Source organism: Mustela nivalis, assembly GCF_964662115.1.
Source record: "Mustela nivalis genome assembly, chromosome: 10".
In the NCBI taxonomy this organism is placed as follows: Eukaryota; Metazoa; Chordata; class Mammalia; order Carnivora; family Mustelidae; genus Mustela; species Mustela nivalis.
Window position 1 is genome coordinate 72,236,521 of NC_139029.1, and position 20,907 is coordinate 72,257,427.

At 37.0% G+C, this 20,907-nt stretch overlaps 1 long non-coding RNA gene across 1 annotated transcript in view; it reads right to left on the minus strand.

The window, feature by feature from the left end:
• LOC309843278 overlaps positions 1-20,907 on the minus strand; it is a 125,069-nt gene that overhangs the window by 103,078 nt on the left and 1,084 nt on the right. The window lies entirely within an intron of this gene.

Here is a 20,907-nt window from a genome sequence, read left to right on the forward strand (position 1 = left end):
AGTGGAAATGCTATATTTTCTTGGGTGAACCAAGCTACGTAAGTTATACTCCTACTAAATTGAAATAATTTTAAAATATATTGTTCATTTTTAGAACATACTTGCACCTATCATTGTTAAATAAATAGCCCATCAACTCTAAGATCAGAAGACTGAGCATTTCTATCACAAAAGGGACTCCAAAAAGCAAAGGTTTTGGCATGTTACATAGAAAAGGGATTCCATGCCAATGAGTATCAGAATCCATGCATACTTCATGTTATTCTTATAGACTTAAAATGTTCATTAACATATTAAGAGGTCCTAAAGTTAGGTACTAAAGTTAGGAAACCAATACAATTCTATATAATCCAGCATTGTCTCAATTTTACCATGTAAGAGTGTTTTGAGTTGAATGAACAGAATGAATAAAAATCAGCCCCAGATTTGAAAGAAACTGTAAAAGCAGGAAAGAAATGAGAATCACAATTTACACTTTATAATGTGTCACATGACCTCCCTCCTACCTCTAAAGACATAATTCCATATTCATGCCATAATACGAGTCATAACTATAGTAAAAGTAAGCAGGGACCAAAGCAGTGAAAAGATGAGAGAATGGTTCACTTTGGTATTTACCCGGAGATTGAGTTATTTCTTTTAGAAGCAGCTCTGTCTTCCAACAGGAATCTAAGTGCATTTGACAGGAGGTTGCTGAATGGTTCATGTTGTTTACGATACAGTGTTTCAGTTACTTAATTATACACTGAAGTACCTAGAAATGAAATATCTCTTTTATGTACAACACACCTAATAGAGCATTGTCTAGGATGAAACTACACAGCTCTCTTTGTATTCAGGCACATCGTTCAGTGGCTTATACATTAATAGGCTGTGTACTTGATGTTGACAATAACTATGTGCCTTCAGCAAAAACTAAACCGGTCTAGTGGCCCTCTCTTGGTACACATTCTGCTTCCCTACATTCACGCCATTGTGCCAGCGATTCCTGGTATGTGTATGCCTGAATGCCTGATTCCTATCTCTTCTATGAAGTCATCTCTGACAGTAGTAACAATAACAGTTAATATTTAGCAGGCACTTAACATGTGTCATGGTCTAAGTGCTTAGCACACACATAATTTATTTTGATCTCCATATACCTTAAAGCCCCATGGGGTCAGTTTAATAATTATCCCCATTTTATAGGAGTTCTAGGCGACATGTTCTGATCATTTCCCAAGAACCCTTTTGGAAATTTTCCATTAATGCGTGGCCCTATAGAGAGAACAGGAACTGCCCCCACCCTTGACCACTTTGACACAGCACTAGTTATAGGTGTTTTGTGTCAGATTCAACCATAAAAGGTTATAGAGAATGTCTGAACTAAGGCTGGCTATTGAGGAACATGGTAGGTTGCTGAAATTGAGTAAACATGAGCTTACTGGGGCACACAGACCTTGAAAATCATCATCACCTAATTACTCTCTAAGCTGTACAGTCTGGATCAGATGCCATATATATATATATATATATATATATATATATATATATATACAGTCTGTTACATCAAAAGAAAGATGCAGGAATCCATTCACTGAAACTGATATTGTGCCTTTAAAAAGTATTTGATTTCAGCATTTAAAATACTGTGCTCCACTGGTTTAATTTTTATAAATGTTCCCTCTCTTATAGATCTTCTCAATAGCCACATCAAGGAAAGTGAAGCAAGAATAAGCTCCTCATTCAGGCACTCAGTACACTCTGCTTGATTGGAATGGATATTGTACATAATATGTCCCTACAGATGTTTCCTCCAGTGGGGCACATTGAATTTCATTTAAATGCCAAGGCACAAAATCTAAAACAATGTGACTTTAACAAAAAATCTGATGAGGAATTTGATGAGAAAATGGCAAGAATTCCTGTGGCATTTGGGTAACAATTTCAAGCCTTCATTTTAATAGAATAAACAGGATCATATTTCATTCAAATCTGGCAATGAGATGAGCTTTGGGTATTACATTGATATAAACCAATAAAGAATTTGCAAATTTGAAGCACTAATTAACAGACACAATATTAAATGAAAAAAGTTTGCTCCAGGGGCAAATATATTTTGAAGACTTTAAACTTTTATTAAAAGACATTTTTTGAATCACTTCTTTCGTAGTTTACTCTTTTGCTGATTTTCACAAAATGTGGGAATACTGTGGTATTTTCAAACTGATACCTTCAACACAGTATCTGATATCCTTTTTTACCTTTTTGAGGCAATACATCAATGTCATAGTGTTTTGAAATGTACAGAAAAATAAGCCAAAGCATGAGACTAAGTATCACACAATAATCAGAGCAGGTTTCATTTAAGATACTTCATCAGTGGTTAAAGTCCAACAAACCATAGTTTGGTATTCAAGCTGACCCTAATAGATACATCCTATAACAATTATCAGAGGATCCATTCCTCAGATATAGCAAATGAAGCCAACTATTGCCAAGGGGAAGGGTAGGTATGCAGAAAGGCAATGATAATGGCAGAAGGATATGGTTCCACCATCTTGGATTAGAACAGACTTGAGATTTTATTCATATAATCATATAACTCAATTCCACCACTACTATGTCAAGGGCATCCACTCAAACACCATGTGAATGCCTTTGTGTCTTCTTGACCCCACAGATGTCTCTGGGATGCTCATTTGAATCCTCGTTCACCTAGATAAAAATGTGAAAGAAAGTAGAAGGATAGGTGTGAGAAAATACAGTGGAATGAGGTCTTGCAGGCATATAACACCTCTTAAATAAATGATCTGTTAATTTTCAACTCCATGCAAAAATTTTTTCATAACAGTTCTAAAGGAAGAACTCTCTGAAGCCTGCAGCACACAAATGCACTACAGAAAGAATGTTCTTCTTTCTAATTGCAAGGTTGCAGTTACTTTCTTGAGACTACAATATCTAAGACATATGTACCTAAGGTTCATAAAGATTCATACTTCAGAAAATAGGTATGTCAGCGAGAATGTTGAAGAATCAAATATGTAAAAATGACTTTCATATAAACTATTGTGGGCTGGCTGTGTGTGTGTGTGTGTGTGCGCACGCATACACACATATGCACACATATGGAATTGCCTATCTTTGTTTGAATGTGTCTATTTGTAAACAAGCAGTTATTTTGTCCTAAGCATGTATTCAGCACAAGTCAGATGGTGTTAATACTACCTGATCCAACAATTTTGCAATCTGTGCCCCACTTACAGGTTTTCACAGAGAATTAATTTGTTTGCACTATGACTAACCACCACATTCTCTAGATGAAAGAAAAGGGGGATTAAGTATGGTATAAGGAGACTTATATACACCTTAACCTCATATAAGAAAGGTATTACCACATCTATACACAAATGGGAAAAGTAAGACCCAGAAAGGTGAAGCACCTGTCTAAAATCACACAACTGACAAATAAAAGAGCAAGGACCAAATAAATTTGGCTCCAGAAGCCAGGCTTCTTCTCACTCTACCAGAACATCATAAAAATTACTTAAAAAGTGAAAGATTGAATCAAATTAGTTAAGCCATCAAATAACTAATTTAACTCATTTTAATTCATTCATCACTCAAAAAATTACATCTGACCTAGTGCCAAGAATATCTGTTTCATGAAAACTGTGAACCAGATTCTATTAAAGAAAGCTTGGGAACAAATGTATGCTCAACACCCTGCTCCTTTGGTGTGTCATGTTTTCAATTAGAACCTTATCCCTAAGTCCATTTTACCTCACTCTTTTTTTTCTATTTCTCCAATTTGTCATATCTTACATACTCTTGTTCACAACAAGCAGTGCCTTCTGAAAGAAAGCATACTACAAAATTTTCTTCTAGTGCGTTAATTAGAACTTACTAGGTCAACCAGTGTTCTGAGAACCATTCCCCACCCCTAGTTTTTGAGATAAGGGATATTTCATGGACACGTATATACTCTCCTTAACACAAATAAGTGATATTGTATTACAGGATCTATTGACTATATATCATAGTACTTACATACTGTCAATTTTACATCAGAGATTTAAGTTATGGAATATCAAGAGTAAGTGTAAACATCACTCAAAGACTTTATCTCCCCTACTGGGAAAGGAGTTAGTGCATTTGCAGTTACATAGGAATTGCAGTCTTGTTATTGTGCTTATTTGGAGATTAAGTATAGTTTAAGGCTATGTGTGTGAACACCAAGTTAACACAGGGTGGTTTTGTGATGGTTAATTTATGTGTCAATTTGACTGGATTATGGGTTGTCAAGGTATTTGGTTAAACATAATTTCTGGATGTGTCTGTCACAATGTTTCTGACTAAGATTAACATTTGAATCAGAAGACTAAGTACAAGAGGTTGCTCTTCCTACTGTGGGGTGGACCTCCTTTATCTGTTGGAGACCTCAATAGACTAATAAAGCCTGAGTAAGAGAATTCTTGCTCTCTGCTTGTCTTCACAATAGGACATCAGTCTTCTGCCTTTGTTTTTATATTTGGACTAGAACTTATACCATAGGCTCTCCTGCTCTTGGGCTTTCACCTCAGACTGGAACTTTACCATCAACTCTCTTGAGTCTCCAGCTTACTAACTGCACATCTTGGACTTCTCAGCCTCTAAAATCAGGTTAGCTAATCCCTTATGGTAAATCTCTCTCTTTATAATTTATACATATATATGCATATATAAATATATAGATGTTGGGGCTTAGGGGATGTAATGAATGCACTTTTCATGTGAGAAGGATGAATTTCAGGGAGCCAGGAATGGAATATTATGAACTGAAATGTATGTTGAAGTTCTAACCCTAATGTGGTGATATCTGAAGATAGGACCTCTGGGAGGGAAATAGGGTTAGACTTATTAGATTATAAGGGTGGGACCTTCATAATAGTATAAAGAAAAGATACCAGAGAGCTTGCTTGCTCATTCCCTACATGAATGCACTTAGGAAAAGTCACACGGGAACACAGCAAGAAGGTGGCCATCTGAAAGCCACAGAAAGAGCCCTCAACAAACCCAACCATGCTGGCATCCTGATCTCAAGTATCTGCCTTCAGAACTGTAAGAAAATTAATATCTGTTGTTTAAGTCACCCAGTCTGTGGTATTTTTTTAATGGCAGTCCAAAAAGACCAAGATACATATTTTTAAAGGCCAGATTGGAATTCTATCAGTTCCTGAGTATGTCTTTTCCAATCATATATAACAAAACTAGGGAAATAACCACAGGATGGATTTGTGTCTTAGTCCCTTCAAGCTCCTACAGTAATAATACCATAAGCTTGGTGGCTTATAAACGACAAAAGTATATTTCTCACAGTTCTAAGGTCTGGGGAGTCCAAGACCAAGATGCCAACAGACTGGATGTCTGCCAAAAGCCCACTTTCATGTTTATAGATGGCAACTTCTTGATAATGTCCTCTCTTGGTAGAAGGAGCTTGGGAGCTCAGCGGGGGCCCACTTTTAAAAGGGAACTAATCCCATTTATGAGGGGACCACCCTTATATACTAAGCACCCACCCCCCATGGAAGGCCTCACCTACTAATACCATCACACTGGGCATTAGGTTCCAACATATGAATTTGGGCAGGGAGAAAGTACACAAACATTCAGCCCATTGCAGTTTGGGAGCCCACTGAACCCACTGTGAGATGGGCCTGGGCTAAAATTCCATTCTTCATTTACTTCCTTAAGCTTCAGTTCTGACTGGTAGACCAGTGACATTCTTCCACCTTCTGGAATTAATATCAGTTCAGAGCAGCCCCCAAAAGTGTGACTTTTTTTTTTTTCTTTTTTCAATGCACACAACCCTAGTAAAAGGACATGGGATCCTTTAGGAAGACTGGAAGAAAGATTAACAATATCAATTTACGCAATAGAGCAGGGCCCTTCATCAAGGAGTCCTGGCCTCCACTTCATTCATGGGATTCTGGGTCTATAAACTGGCTCAAGCCTGAGAATTGATAGAGGGTTCCTGCTTTGATGATTCGGTTAGATTGCTATTCACTTAACCTAGAACTCTCTCATTTAACAGATCAAGTAAGAGTTTAGTAGCCTGTCCTATTTCACTGCTAGTGATACCATGATGAACTAGACAATACCACAGGTCTGTGCAAGTCAAGACTATTCTGAATACTGCTTTGATTCTATTGGCCATTATGGAAACCACACCCATATTGTTTTTAACAATTAAGAGCTACGACATGGCCCCTGTCACCCTAGCATTCAGTTATCCTCACTGCATTTAGTTGTCCAATTCAGCGATAGCAATTCCCGCTGTAATTTCTGAACTACAAAGGAGAATGACGATAAACTCTTCAGGATGCTAGGGGTTCCCTTCACAAGTTCTCCACAGTGGTGGTGAAAGGTGTGCCCTCTGGATTCTTTTAGGGTAGATGAGCAGGCCCTACATGATAAATCCACTCTACCCTTCCAGGGTTGTGTGGCTCAGTGTGTAGGAGTGTGCAGCCCAGAGTGGGGGGGGGGCGAGGGACAGTATTCAAAATTTAAATATAAAACAGAACTCTCAGAGTTTTTTTTATTACAAAGTGCTTATTCCTTGCAGTACTAATTCTACCAAACCACAATCTTAGAAGCAAAGACTTGACTCTTCCTTTTAGTTGAATATAGTTTTTCCAAGGTTGGGACAACTCAGTACCCTTCACAAAGATAGTGTGAATTTTCCCTATCTTCCAAAGATAGTGACATCGCTTTTTTCTATTTCCAAGCAAGAGGTAAGTGCCTACAAATATAAATGAGCCACAGCTTGCAGATGAAGGGCCTGATTGTCTTTTAAGACACCGGCATGAATCAAAGCCAAAGGGGAGGAAAGTACTGCCCATCCAGCATTGATACTATCAACAAAACTTAAAGAAAATTGAATTCTGTATTTAAAATGTCATTAACTGTGAAAATAGCTGGCATGCTAAAGAACAAAAAACAAATTAAAAAATTTTACTCCAATATCTTTTCTAATAGTTTAGCTTTACCAGTATACAGAGCAATACAGAGCTGTTTTTTTAATTAAACTTGCATACCTTCAAATTAAAAAATCATCTGGGAAAATGATTTGCATATTACACAGTTTAAGTGCTAAGACTGTGATGGGTTTGCCTCCTAGGCTGGTGCATTTGAGATATAAACTTTTAAAATTTATTTTAGTGAATACTGTTTATATCTGCATTCTGATCATGTATAAGGCAATTTTTCTTAGAAAATTTTGGAAACATTTGGTTTTTCATAATAAAAAAAAAGTGAACCAACAGTTTATTTTCCGCTCCTTCATCTATGGGTAAGATCATGAATATGGGTATCAATGAGTCACTTTATATCATTCAAGGACAGATATGGAAAGTTTGAATTTTAAGTATTAAACATTGTTCTTCAATTTCAACTGGTATCTACGATCTCATATACAATCTCATTTTAATGATCTATTTATGTTTCTGTTTGTTCCACTAGACTATGAGCTTTTTGAAGACCGTGATTCTGTCTTACTCAACTTTTCACATCCAGTGGCTAGTGCCATCCCTGGCATGAATCTCTACGGGCAGGATATTTTCAGCCCAAGACCTCCATATGAAGGTTTTTCTTTAGTTCTTACAATTGAATGGAATGTAGCATTGCAGTAAAGTTCAGGTGAAAAAAAGCTACAACGCCATCCAGCTAGCAGGCTAGCTGCTCCCTTGTCTGCAACCTCTAGTAGCATTACAAAAATAATACTTTGTAGTAATTGAGTCCTAGGAAATCTCCATTTCCAATCTGTATAGAGCCCTATGCAGCAGTCCAGGAGCAGAAATTCTGGGAATCCTGCTAATACCTCTAAGACCCAAGTTCTCAACCTTATCCCCATCTTCTTACTTTTTTTAAAACCCCTGGTACATAAAATTTAATTATCATGCCCTCCAGTTTATGACACATGGCTATTATCTGTCTGTACAAAAAATTTTAAAAACCCACCCATTTTATTTTTGTTATAATATATTAGATATATATTTCCTTAGACGTACAAGTTTCCTTGAAAAGTAGCATGTGGCTTAGTTTATTTACACTTAGAATATAATTTTCTTATATAGGCAATATTTAGTTACTAAACATACCAATAATCACAAACCATTTCCTATGTGTTCACTAAACATTATGCTTTTGGTTTCTGTTCATTTTTCAGGTAACTGAGTGAATATAACCCATTACTTGTGACTTCCGTGTTCCATCATATGAATACACCATAATTTGCTGAGCCACCCTTTTAATACCTCCTAATCCTCGCTACCACAAATAATCCTGCAGTGGACATACATTCCCACTTGTGGACTTATCTGCCTGCTTCATTTCTTTGAGTAGTGTCAGATCTCCCTCCAGGATGGCCATACCAGCTTATACCCCTATCAGCACTTCTTATAAGTTCTCGCTTCTCCATATCCTTGCCAACACTTGATACTACACATTTTTTTAAACCTTGCCAATTTAATGGATATAAAAAATTTATCGCATATAAATAATGGCTGGTGCCTTATTTTCCAGGTAGTTGTTGCTCTAAAGAGATGTTACTGGTTTTTGTTGCAATGAGAGCTGGCATTCTTATCTTGCTCTCACCCTCAAAAGGAAAACATCTAATATCTGCAAGAAGCATGATCCTTGCTGCATTTTTTTCAGTGGATAGACTTTCTAAATTTAAGGAATACTTACTATTTTTCAAAAAAGTTTCTTCAATAAGTATTAAGAACTTAATGTATAATTGTCACTGTTCTAGGACCTACAGATACAATAGTGAACAAAACTGACAAAAATCCTTGCTTGTACTCAAAGATCTTGTGGCAGGAAAACCAGAAAATAAACAAGATAAGTAAATTAGATGGGAATACGTACCAGACCAAGACGCTAAATTAGCACAACTTCTAGATCTCTCCCCTTAGACTGATCCCACTAAAAATATCAAGATACTGAGAAAAAATCTGAGAAAGCCCATGGAGCATTGCTATCAGCGATGGAAAAAAGTGAACAGATTCACAAAATATTTTGGCAAATATTGGTGACTGTGTGTGTACGATGAGTTTCCAAAAGAAAAAGTGGCAACCATTGTGGTGATGGTGACTAACTTCTTAAAAGTAAAAAAAACTCATGTGAAAACAGGACAATAGCCATACCACACACATGACATCTTCGACCTTATTCCAATCAGAGATGAAACATACAAACTGTATTAAAATTGGTATTAACAGGGGTGCCTAGGTGGGTCAGTGGGTTAAAGCCACTGTCTTCGGCTCAGGTCATGATCCCGGGGTCCTGGGATCAAGCCCCACATCATGCTCTCTGCTCAGCAGGGAACCTGCTTCCCCCTCTCCCTCTGCCTGCCTCTCTGCCTACTTGTAATCTCTGTCTATCAAATAAATAAATAAAATCTTTAAAAAAAATTGGTATTAATATCAATAGAATTAATGACAAATCTCACAATATGTTTCACATGTGTGAGGAAATACTCTTATGTGCATTTGGCATTACTGCCAGGCGTTCATAACTATTCTTTTTTCTTTTTTTTTTTTTTTTGTTCATAACTATTTCTTTTTTTTTTTTAAGATTTTATTTATTTATTTGAGAGAGAGACAGTGAGAGAGAGCATGAGAGGCAAGAAGGTCAGAGAGAGAAGAAGACTCCCCATGGAGCTGGGAGCCCGATGTGGGACTGGATCCTAGGACTCTGGGATTGTGACCTGAGCTGAAGGCAGCTGCTTATCCAACTGAGCCACCCAGGAGCCCTTGTTCAAAACTATTTCAAAAATTGCTAGACTGAGATTTGTTTAAAGTACTTATTTATTTATTTATTTGACACAATAAGTGGGAGAGAGAGAGAGCACAAGCAGGGGGATCAGCAGGCAGAGGGAGAGGAAGAAGCAGACTTCCAAGGAGCAGGGAGCCCGACGTGGGGCTTGATCCCAAGATGCTGGAATCATGACCTGGGCCAAAAGCAGATGCTTTTTTTTTTTCTTTTTTGTATTTTCTTTTCTTTTTCTTTTTAAAAATTTTTTTATTAATTTTTAATTTTTTTATTAACATATAATGTATCATTAGTCCCAGGGGTACAGGTCTGTGAATCACCAGGTTTACACACTTCACAGCTTAACCAACTGAGCCACCCAGGTGTCCCTAGTCTAAGACTTTTTTTTAATAAAAAAAGAAAACTAGGTTTCATTTTTGTCAAAGAGGGTGATCCAAGCTACCAGTCTCAGGTGAGGGCCCCCCTGCTTGAAGGATGCCAAAGACCACAGCAATACCAACCACCAGAAACAGAAGCCCACGGACACTAGCCAACTGCATCTTTTATAGGTTCAGAACTCCCAGGGAAGAACTCAACACACAAGACACCAGTCAGAAAAATGCTTTACTCACCAAAAGAGGAAGAGATACAACAAGATCAGTGTCTGCACTGTAAGCCAGTTTCTCATGGCCAAGAGGTCTCTCCCAACAGCCTATGCAGGGCAATGACTGCACATATACTCCTCTCGGGCTGCAGAAGAGTAAAGAATAGGGTTGGCCAGGTGCCACATGACAGACACTTAATAAGCAATACAAGAAAGTCACTGCACATCCAAGACAGGGAAAGGTTTCTCCTAATAAGGAATAAGAATCTGGGGCCAAACAATGGCTCAGTACACAGCTTCCATATTAGGGAATAGTCCAGGCCCAGGGCACTGACAGGGCAATCCCCAGGTGTGTAACAGGTCATATGATGACTGCTTCCCCAACCATTTTTATAGACAGCCACAATTTATTCTCTTTCCCATTCTTAAGTACTTTTTTACATGAGCATCAGAAGGGCTACTGATAGGAAATCACAAACACTATTAAGAAAAAGCTATCTGGGCACCTGGGTGGCTCAGTGGGTTAAGCTTTTGCCTTCTTCTTCTCAGGTCAGAATCTCAGGGTCCTGGGATCAAGTCCCTCATCAGGCTCTCTGCTTGCCAAGGAGCCTGCTTCTTCCTCTCTCTCTCTGACTGCCTCTCTGCCTCACTGATTTCTCTCTGTCAAATAAATAAATAAAATCTTAAAAAAAAAAAAAGAAAGAAAAAGCTATCCAAGTGTTGTATGACAAATTCAGATTTTCTCATTCATCCTTCTTCTCCTACATATGACAAGTTAATTAAGAAAAATTGCACCTGGATGGCTCAGTCAGTTAAGGGTCCACCGCTTGGTTTCAGCTCAGGTCATGATCTCATGGCTCAAGAGATCAATGCCCACCCACTCCCCACCCACACCCTGTCCAGGCCTTGTAGGGCTCCATGTTCAGCAGGGAGTCTGCTAGAGATTCCCTCCCTTTGCCCCTCCCCGCACTTGCACACTTATGCTCTCTCACTCAAATAAGTAATTCTTTAAAAATAAAAAAAGAAAAATTGCTGATTTTGGAAATAGTAAAAAACAAGTTATACTGATTTGTAGTGTATCACAGAGAGTAAAGGTAGGAAATGCTCATAAAAACTTCATTGAAAAAAAAGTATCTGCAAAAAAAATGTTTTCAACCTCTCAAAAGCTGCAGGTGGGTTATGGAATTCTACCAGCTCAAGTAATTTCAGTCTCTGTTTGGAGATGAAATTGCTTAAATCTTACCACTATAGTGCTTATCATATTTGAATCAGAACAGCCTTGATAGATAACTGTTAAGAACCTCCTCTCAAACTTAAGAGTTTGTCGTCACTGGTCCCCAGAGGACTGTTCATTTTTATGAGTTTACATATGCCAATTATACCTTATTTAATGGGCTCTATCTATTTAGTAGGACTATTGATGAAACTTGTATCAAACTGCAGATAGGCAAAAATATCTAATATGCTACCAGTGAGAGGATCCATGGAAATAGATTGCAAAGGTCAAAAGGAATTTAATGCAGGCTTCTTTTAAGCACTATAGTTGTTGAGTGGAAAGCTGTCTATTCCTGAGAAAGAAGAAGAGGTGTAATTCCCAAGTATACAGAACTAAGATACTATGGTTTCTAAAAACATACTCAGAAAAACAGGACTCAGACTTCTAAAAGGCAAGATACACTACTCCTAAAATGTAAAGGCCACACTATGAGAATCTATAACCCAGTTCTGGACTATAATCTAGTGTTTATAATATTTTGGCAAACCATGCTATCACATTTGAGTTTTCAGTTGCCACACTTGTGGCTCCGTATGTTTCTCTCCCTTTAAAGTGCAAAGTTGTTTAGGGCAGGGAATCTAGTGTAATGGAAATAAGATGCGTTCCAAAGTTGGAAGACTTGAGGTTGAATTTCATATATGACACTTTTTGTGTACTGGAACTTGCAGGCCAAGTCTCTGAGGCTCAGTTTTCTCCTCTCTAGATGAGGATAGCCTTATAGCTACTCTATAAGGTTTAAAATGAGAAGATGTCTGAGAAATAAATGTGTATATTCTAGAGCATTCTACAAATACTGATGACTACTATTGCATATCCTTGTGTCCCCCAGAGCAGCACAGTGCTGTGAAGATTCACAGCACCCATGACCTGCTTGTTGACTAGAATACACTCATTTAAAATAGTGAATTCATCTTATACAATAAGAATTGGGAGATTTCCTCTTCATGAGGCACATTCCAGGGGAAGAGAAAACTCAGATTGTTACCCCAATTTAACCCCAACCCCTCTGCTAACATCAATTGTTACTTCTCAGAAATCTTATTTCCTAAAACTCAAAAGGTCTTAGCCAACTGGGAAACCAAGTTTTGCAAATAAGGAAGACAGCAGAGGACCCCATAACATCCCCTTCCTGCCACTGTCTCAGTATTTTCCATTTTGTTTATATTAGTTAATTTCTCACAAACCTTGGGTCCCCCTCTGAGAACTATTAAAACATTTTAAAAGTATATTCAGTTTTGTATTTAATGGTGCCATAGCCTTTCAAATTTCTGTAACTGTTATAAAAACCCTAGAGTCCACCTGGATAAATCCGGTGCTCCATTAGTACTGTACTGACCACCATTAAAGACCACAGATCTAACAAATGAACAATGATTCCCAATAAATACTTTAGCTAAAGGAGGACATATTCTTCAGACGTATTTTCTACAGGCAGGTCTTGAGAGGTCTTGTGCCAGAAGTTTTTCAGAAGCTCACAAAGACAATAAAACTCTATTATATGATATTCTTCTCTTCTTGAACTCAAGGGTGCTCCATGTCAAATCAGCAAACCATAATTAGGAGTAAAGAATATGGAGTCAACCAGTGAAATGTGAATATCTATAACCCATTAGTTATGTGACTGCGCACAGGTTGCTTTGCTTCTCTAAAAGCACCCACCTCTAGCCCTACTCCAAACCCACTGGCCCTTTAGAAAAAGGTACTCCTGGAGCGCCTGGGTGGCTCAGTTGTTAAGCAGCTGCCTTCAGCTCAGGTCATGATCCCAGTGGGATCGAGCCCTGGATCAGGCTCCCTGCTTGGGCAGGAAGCCTGCTTCTCCCTCTCCTACTCCCCTGCTTGTGTTGCCTCTTTCCTTGTGTCTCTCTCTGTCAAATAAATGAATAAAAATCCTTATTTAAAAAAAGGAAAAAGAAAAAACTACTCCTTTCTTAAGGTACTTACTGCCAGAAAATTGTCATATATATAATATATATATGCACATATACGTGTGTGTATATATGTATGTGTGTGTATATATATATATATATATATATATGTATATATGCATGTACATATATACAAATGTCATCAACCACCAAAGTGAATGATACTTCCTATAGCTTATGTGGTGTACCACCTGCAAAGCCATGTATGGTGATAATCCCTTCTTCATAAGTAACTGAGATTTTATCTTGCCATTTAAAGCATTTAGAACAATTTCAATTCATATCTGCTATTATTATTATTATCAAATCATCATTATTTAGTAATGTGCAACCTATACACCTATGATACAAAAACCTGCAACATTAATACTGTCCTTCCCAGACAATAATATAACAACATTATAATCAAGTTCCACTGTACAAATGACTTGAATTTTCTAAACGAGAAATGCAAACAGAAGCATTAAAACCATTTTCTAAACACTTTGCAATGTTTTAGAGTCTGGTAAAATTTTTAGTCAATCCAAAATGTTTGCATTGCCACCATATACTTACCAATGCCACTCTAGTCTGCCTTTTCTCTGTCTTCTCATACCTACAGGAAACAAGACCGTAACTATAGCACAGTATGCTTATAGTTCAAATCTGGACATAGAGTCTCAGGAAAAGCAAACACAAAATAAATAAATAAGGAGAAACAAAATATATTTAAATTATATTCAGTTCTCTAGTTGAACTGAAATAAAATTTCTACGGAAAGTTAAAATTTGCTTGTTTGTTCCCTTTGGTTTGTTTTGGATGGGTTAATTTTATTTGTTTTTGGGGCAGAGGAGGGCTGTTGAGGATTTGGAACAAGGGACAAGCACCTTTGATTTTTAAACAGACGGGGTTTACAGACTGATACGAATTTGCATATAGATATGTGAAAGAAATCTTTGAGCTCCAACCTCATGGCCATACCCTAGTCTAGAAGCAACTTTATTCACATTAAATGCAGGGGGAAATGTGTTTATAAACGGAAAAGGAAATAGTTTATAATTGAGCAGAGCTAAATGCTCTAACAGACAATATGCAAGGAATAAGAATGAAAAACATTTCAGTCCTTCTTTTGCTTTCTTGGTCTAACACATCACTCCTTGATGAGCTAGTCTGACCACAGCTGGGCTTTACATTTCTGTAATTAGCACAGCAGAAGCCCAAGCAAGGGCACGGCTTTTCTTCTTCTATTGTTTGCACGTTGGGGGGCAGGATTCTAAATGTCAGATGCTTCTTCCTATTACAAAGTGGCCTACTAGCTCCTTAAAAACCAGTTTGAAAACCTTTCAAGAATCATTGAATTGGGCCCCATAGCCTACATTAGGTAGAGACTCTAGCAGCAGGGACCTCCAAAGGGCTTGTCAGCTTTCTCAGGAAAAAATAAGAACAAAAATAAATGAGCTTTTAGACTGCCTTGTGGAAAGCTCTGGTGTGAATTTAAAGGTACCAGACCCTGCCCCTTGATTTCATATTCATGTCATTCCATAGGAGGAGAGAGGCTTTCTTTTAAGTCAGCAGATAAAGCCTGAGGAAAAGCCAAATCATGACTTCTATGTGTGAGTTTTATAATTCCAAGACGTTCATTTTCATACCTACTTACTGACAGCTAGGTCTCCTAAGTCAGTAAATAACCTAAGAAGAAAAAGTTTGGATTCTTGTTTTCCTGACAGTTATATAATATGTAGGTCCTGTAAAACACTAGGCACTGATTTTATATCACTAGAAAACTGCTGGCTATCCAGACACCTAAAAGTTTTATATAGTCCTAATTACTGCAGTGTAGGGTGGAAGGGAACTAAATCAACTATTCCATTTTTTGTGTGTGAGTCACCAACCCCTGGAAATAAAGCCGAGGATTAACGTAAATGGAAAAGAAACCCTATGTTGCTTCAGTTTTTTGAAAAGTCCATGTAACTTGGATATATACTCTCATCTTCTTTTTCTATTTTTCTAGGTTAGGTGAAACTCTACAGACCATGATGAAAACCAGAAAAGTCATCATTATTCTGAGATCCCTGCAGGCCAGCCTTGTCTAAGGACCTGTGGCCCATTACTGAGTAACACAGTATAAAATTCCACTGAGCAAACTGGGTACGCCACCACAAAACCAAAGACCAAGATCCCTGACTCATGACTCGAACGGCAACAATCAGTGTGACAGGGCAAAGGAGGACAGAGTATAGAATCATGTAGGACAATTTTCCACCTTGGTAGGTCATGTTGCCACCCCTAAACTGAAGAGCCATTACATCAGACAAAATTTCCTAAACTCTTCTCTACTCTTCCTCTACCTGAGAGGGAAACATCATGACAGTCTTGAGGGAAAGGTGAAATCCTATTTAGAAGATAGGAATCGTTTTACTGATGAGCCACAATGTCTTTCTCACTTATCAATAATCTCCTCAAGCAGCCAAATGCTTTCCTGTGGGATAGTTTTTAATTTTTAGAGAATGAAATGAGGGAGACAACTTAAGGAGAGGAAAAAAGTCCCTAGACACCTTGTAGTTACTTGGATCCACTCCACCCTTAACCTTAATCTTCTGCGGAAAAGTGCTCACCACTCCCCCGAATTTCCATAATTTCCCTTCAAACTAATACGTTATTTGGGCTACACTTGAAAAGATATTGTGGAGAGTCACAACACAACTCACGTATTTGGATCCATTCTGTGTCCCTTCCCTGAATATATGTGTTGTTACGTGTCCACCCACATGTACACGTGTGCGTGTGCATGCAAGCGTGTGTACGTGCCTGCTCAAGCATCAAGCCTCAACAGTACAGCTCAGTGCTATCCATCAGAACTTTCTGTGATGGTGGAAAAGGTCTATATCTGCCCTGCCCAATATGGTGGCCACTAGCCACCTGCAGCGAATGAGCACTTAAATGAAAGTTTTAATTTAAATTCTAAAATTAAGTTAATTTAAAATTTAATTTTTTAAATTAAAATGTGAAACTAATTTAAAGTTAAATAGCCATACGTGATAAATAATGGCTACTATATCAGACAGAGCAGGTAGCGAGGATCAAGGTCTTTATTAGATACAATAATAGCACATGTTGGCACAGATATATAAATGTTCTAGTTGTCCACAGATCAAACTCAAATACATAGAAGAGTAGATTGTATATACTATACATAATATGCACATACTAGCATACTAATGGATGAATCTTAATCAGCTCATTTGTCAGGTACAAGCTATGTAGTCATTAAGGAATTCAGGATTCTAGCGACTTCCATGACCGTTCTAAGGACTGTCATTCCATTTAGCTGAAATTGGAGAAAGCATGGAGGAAGCTATCTCAGAGTTTTTGATCAGTTGGGCCTCGAAACAGAGTAGTTCCACTTAATGTTTCATTGACCAGAAATCAGTCACATGTGCATCTATGAGCAATGACCAAAAATAAAGCTATGTATTCAGAAAGAAGGGAAACAGATTTTGGTTACCAACTAACAGTTTATGCCACTAAACTGTTATGCCACTTTTCTTTCTTTCTACATAAAAGCATACTCTTCGCTAAAACCAGAGAAAACTGAAGTTTTATTTTTGAAGGGAATACCAAGCATCTTTCCATAAGAAGATACAATAACTAATATTTAAGGTTGAAATACACTTTTCAAGTCCTTGAAAGGGGTTTAGTAGGGAAACATAAGCTTTATTTATAAAAGATACAGTAAATCATAGCTAAAACAGACAGACATTCATTACTATCTAGCCATTTGTGAGGTAAGTGTTGTATATATATATATATATATATGCACATGTGTATATGGGTATAATCATACTTTACATGTAAAAGGAATAAGATTTTTTTGACCCTATCCTCTCAAGGTGAAAATCATTTAATCAATTTTGTCCCCCTGGGGCCAATATCACAATGAGATAGGCAATCTGAGTCCAGAAGACTTAAGTTATTTATCCAAGGTCACAAAGCTAATTAGCTGACCAGCCAGAAATTATTCTTAGGTGTCCTGACCACCATCCAGTGCTATTTCCAATATACTATTGTGAATCCTCATCTTAGTGAGTATACATATTAGCATCCCATTTGTCCACAACATAAACCAAAGAGGAAAAAAATGAACAATGTTTTATAAGATATGGCATAGTAGCTGATTGGGAGTTTTGTTTGCTTGCTTAATGACTTGTTTATTTTTCTTTTAGGTTTGTTTTTTTTTCCCCCGGTGTAGTAAATAACACAAGAGGAGGTGTACCTAGAGTTTCAATAACCATCATCTGTAAAACTGTTGGGCAAAAGGAAATGAAAATCAAGTCAAAGTAAAACTCACCCAAGCAGCCCTCTAATGACCAAATGACTTTTCAGGTCACAGTGTGTCTCCCCTCTCTTTGCATCCCTCCATGACAAAGAGGTCAGTGTCAAGAAAGATATTCTACACGTTGCCAAGTACAAATCCAAGACTTGTGAAAAAGTGTCTCAGTGTTGCCTGTACCAAGGGATGGCTGACTTTTCTAACACAAAAGCATTGCCATTATTCCTAACCAAGTACCAGCTAATGGGAAAAAAAATAAAAAACAGTACCTTTCACAAGCACCTATCTGAAACATACTCTGTGTTCAGAGCAAAAAACAAGGGACAGATGTCTGTCACATTAGAAATACCTTTCAAAATCTATGAAAGTAATTTTTGGAGCTACTTTAAAATATCTTACATAGGAAAGATGATGGTTGTGCTATATACATTAGGATAATTTGACAAGAACAAAGTTGATGGTCCTGATGGTGCATCAGGTTGAAAATAATGACATTTTTTATCAGGTTTTATTAGGGAATATTGTAACTATATTTCAGAGTGAAAAGAAACTGCAGATTTTCAGAATTATTTTAAAGTCTTTTAAAGTACCTCCAGAAATAAGCTTAGTCCAACTTTTCCTTTTAGTAACTGCTTAATCTTCCATGGTAAAAAAAAGTTATATTCTTTCCTTTTAGTAGGACAGGTAAAATTGTCACTTAGAACATCAAAGCTATTAAATCTGTTTTTTAAAAGAATCATCTCTTAGATTCCATAACACTAGCATTCTAGATACTTTCCTATTACCGTTTTAATGAAAGAAAAAAATCTAGCTAAAATTGCACTATCTGACCTTTGCATTAATAGTCTTGCCTCTTGCCCGTCAAGCTAATAAAGAGTTCAGGGAATCATAAGGCCTCATCTGGAAACGATAGAATTTCTGCCTTTGTCTTTCTTCCCTGGACACTAATGGCTTTTTGTCAGTCCTCCTCACTCAGTGTATGACACATGAAGGCTTTCCATTTTAGTTGTCCATTAACTTCAAGCATTATGACAAGAACAAAGCAACCCCCTAAAGAAACTAAACTCAAACACTCATATTAAATTTCACCAATTCCTCAGCTTATAAGGTGCTGTTTTCAATTGTCAATAACGCTCGTAAGAGTAAGCGATATCCATTACTAATTAAAACAAGCTGTTTAAATAAACACAAAAGGTCACCAAGCCCGCAGATCAACACACTCGTGCTATTGTTTGGCTTCCTGGTCATTACCATCTGATGATTGTTTCTATCTTCTAGTCACCTATTTTTCTAAGTAACAAATGTAGAAAATAAGCACACAGAAAGCAACAAGTCCACAGTTAGTGCCAGGAGGCGCAGAGCTCCAATGGGGCAGTGGGTATTTCCTGAATGTCAGTAATGTGCATCATATCACTGCAAATGAAAGCAAAGAAATTTTCATTTATTTTTCCTGAGTTCGTAGGGATCAAAGGCATAAACTACAGGGAAAATGCAGTTTTTATTAGGAAAAGTGACATCTGTAGTTTTCTATAAGATTTTTAAACAACCTTTTATCTAGATGGATGTGCTATTAAGGCACAAATAAAATGTAATACCTTGTCTGACATGCTGAACAATGGCTTATTTTAAAAGTTTTATTTTTGTGCAACTAAGTCCCCTATAAAATATTTTGAAACTATTTGCTCAATCTTTGCTTGAGCTCTGACATTTGAAACTGACTTTTCTTTTAGACTTGTATTCCCTAACAGTATATTAATTACATAGAGGATATAATCTCTGAATTAATATCAAACCAATTGAGTAAGCCGGTATAAGGAGTCAGATAGACTTTTTAAGCTTCTTAATATTAAGTTGTGTGATTCAGTTATTATAATCAATTCCAAGTTATCAACAGAAGTAGAAGGGAGAAATAATTTAAATTAACAAAACCCAGAGATAATTCCCAAGGTTCACTTTAGCCAATAGTATCAACATTGTCCTCCAAAGCTTTTATCCAAAATATTTATGCACAATTGTGTTACTAATTTACAGATTTTTAATTCACCTTATTTTTTTCTGACCTAAATTATAGCAGAGGTATTAATGAATCTTGAAGGAAGGAAGAGTACAAAATAATCTTTGTTGCTCATCTATTATATTCCTGTCTGAGTGATAAAACCTTCACATATATCATCTCATTTCATTCTGTGAGGACAGTAATATTACCCACAATTTGAAATTAAGATTACTAAATCTCAAAGAGTTTACATAAGGTATTCAAAATCATCCAACCAGCAAGGAGTAGAATCTATGTAAACACTCCAATTATATAATCAAGTCCAGCAACCCTAGGCGTTGACTCAACTCAATATGATCCCTTAGCTAACCAGAAGACGTACTGAGTTTGAAAGTTTCAAAGGGTGTTTATTTGCAGGACATAATGGAGTTGCCTTATTCCATTCCAACCCTGTGATTACACATATTGTGACTTGGCTTCCAACTTTACAGCATTGTAGTTCTTTGGTGAATGGAAGCATTTCATCAGTTACCATACAGTGAAAACAATACAGCTGGATAGTAATGTTGACTTTGCCATTCAATACAAAAAAAGAAAAGAAATTCAGATGTCTGTATCTAAAAAGCTGTAGCATTTAGACATTTGAAAATTGTGGTTCTTAGATTCTGAAATTCTGCAGAACTTGTAGCCATCACTTACACTCCACTTAACTGTATTCTGCAAAATTTAAAAGTAGGCACTTTTGGGACATACAGCACTGTGAAAAACAAGCAATCTCAAAAGCAGAATCTATGGGACAATGGATTAAAAGTTAAACCTGATACTTTTTCTACTCACCCAAGTAGTCTAGTTAAAAAGCTACTGTATCAAGTATAAACTAAGCCAAGATGAGTATGTTTTGCCAAAACTTCAGAACCCACTTATAAATCACCAAATTCAACATAAACCATTTTCAATGAGTAAAAGCATGAGAAAGTGTATATTAAATGTTTCTATACCTTAGGGGAAAGACTATGCTTCATAGAT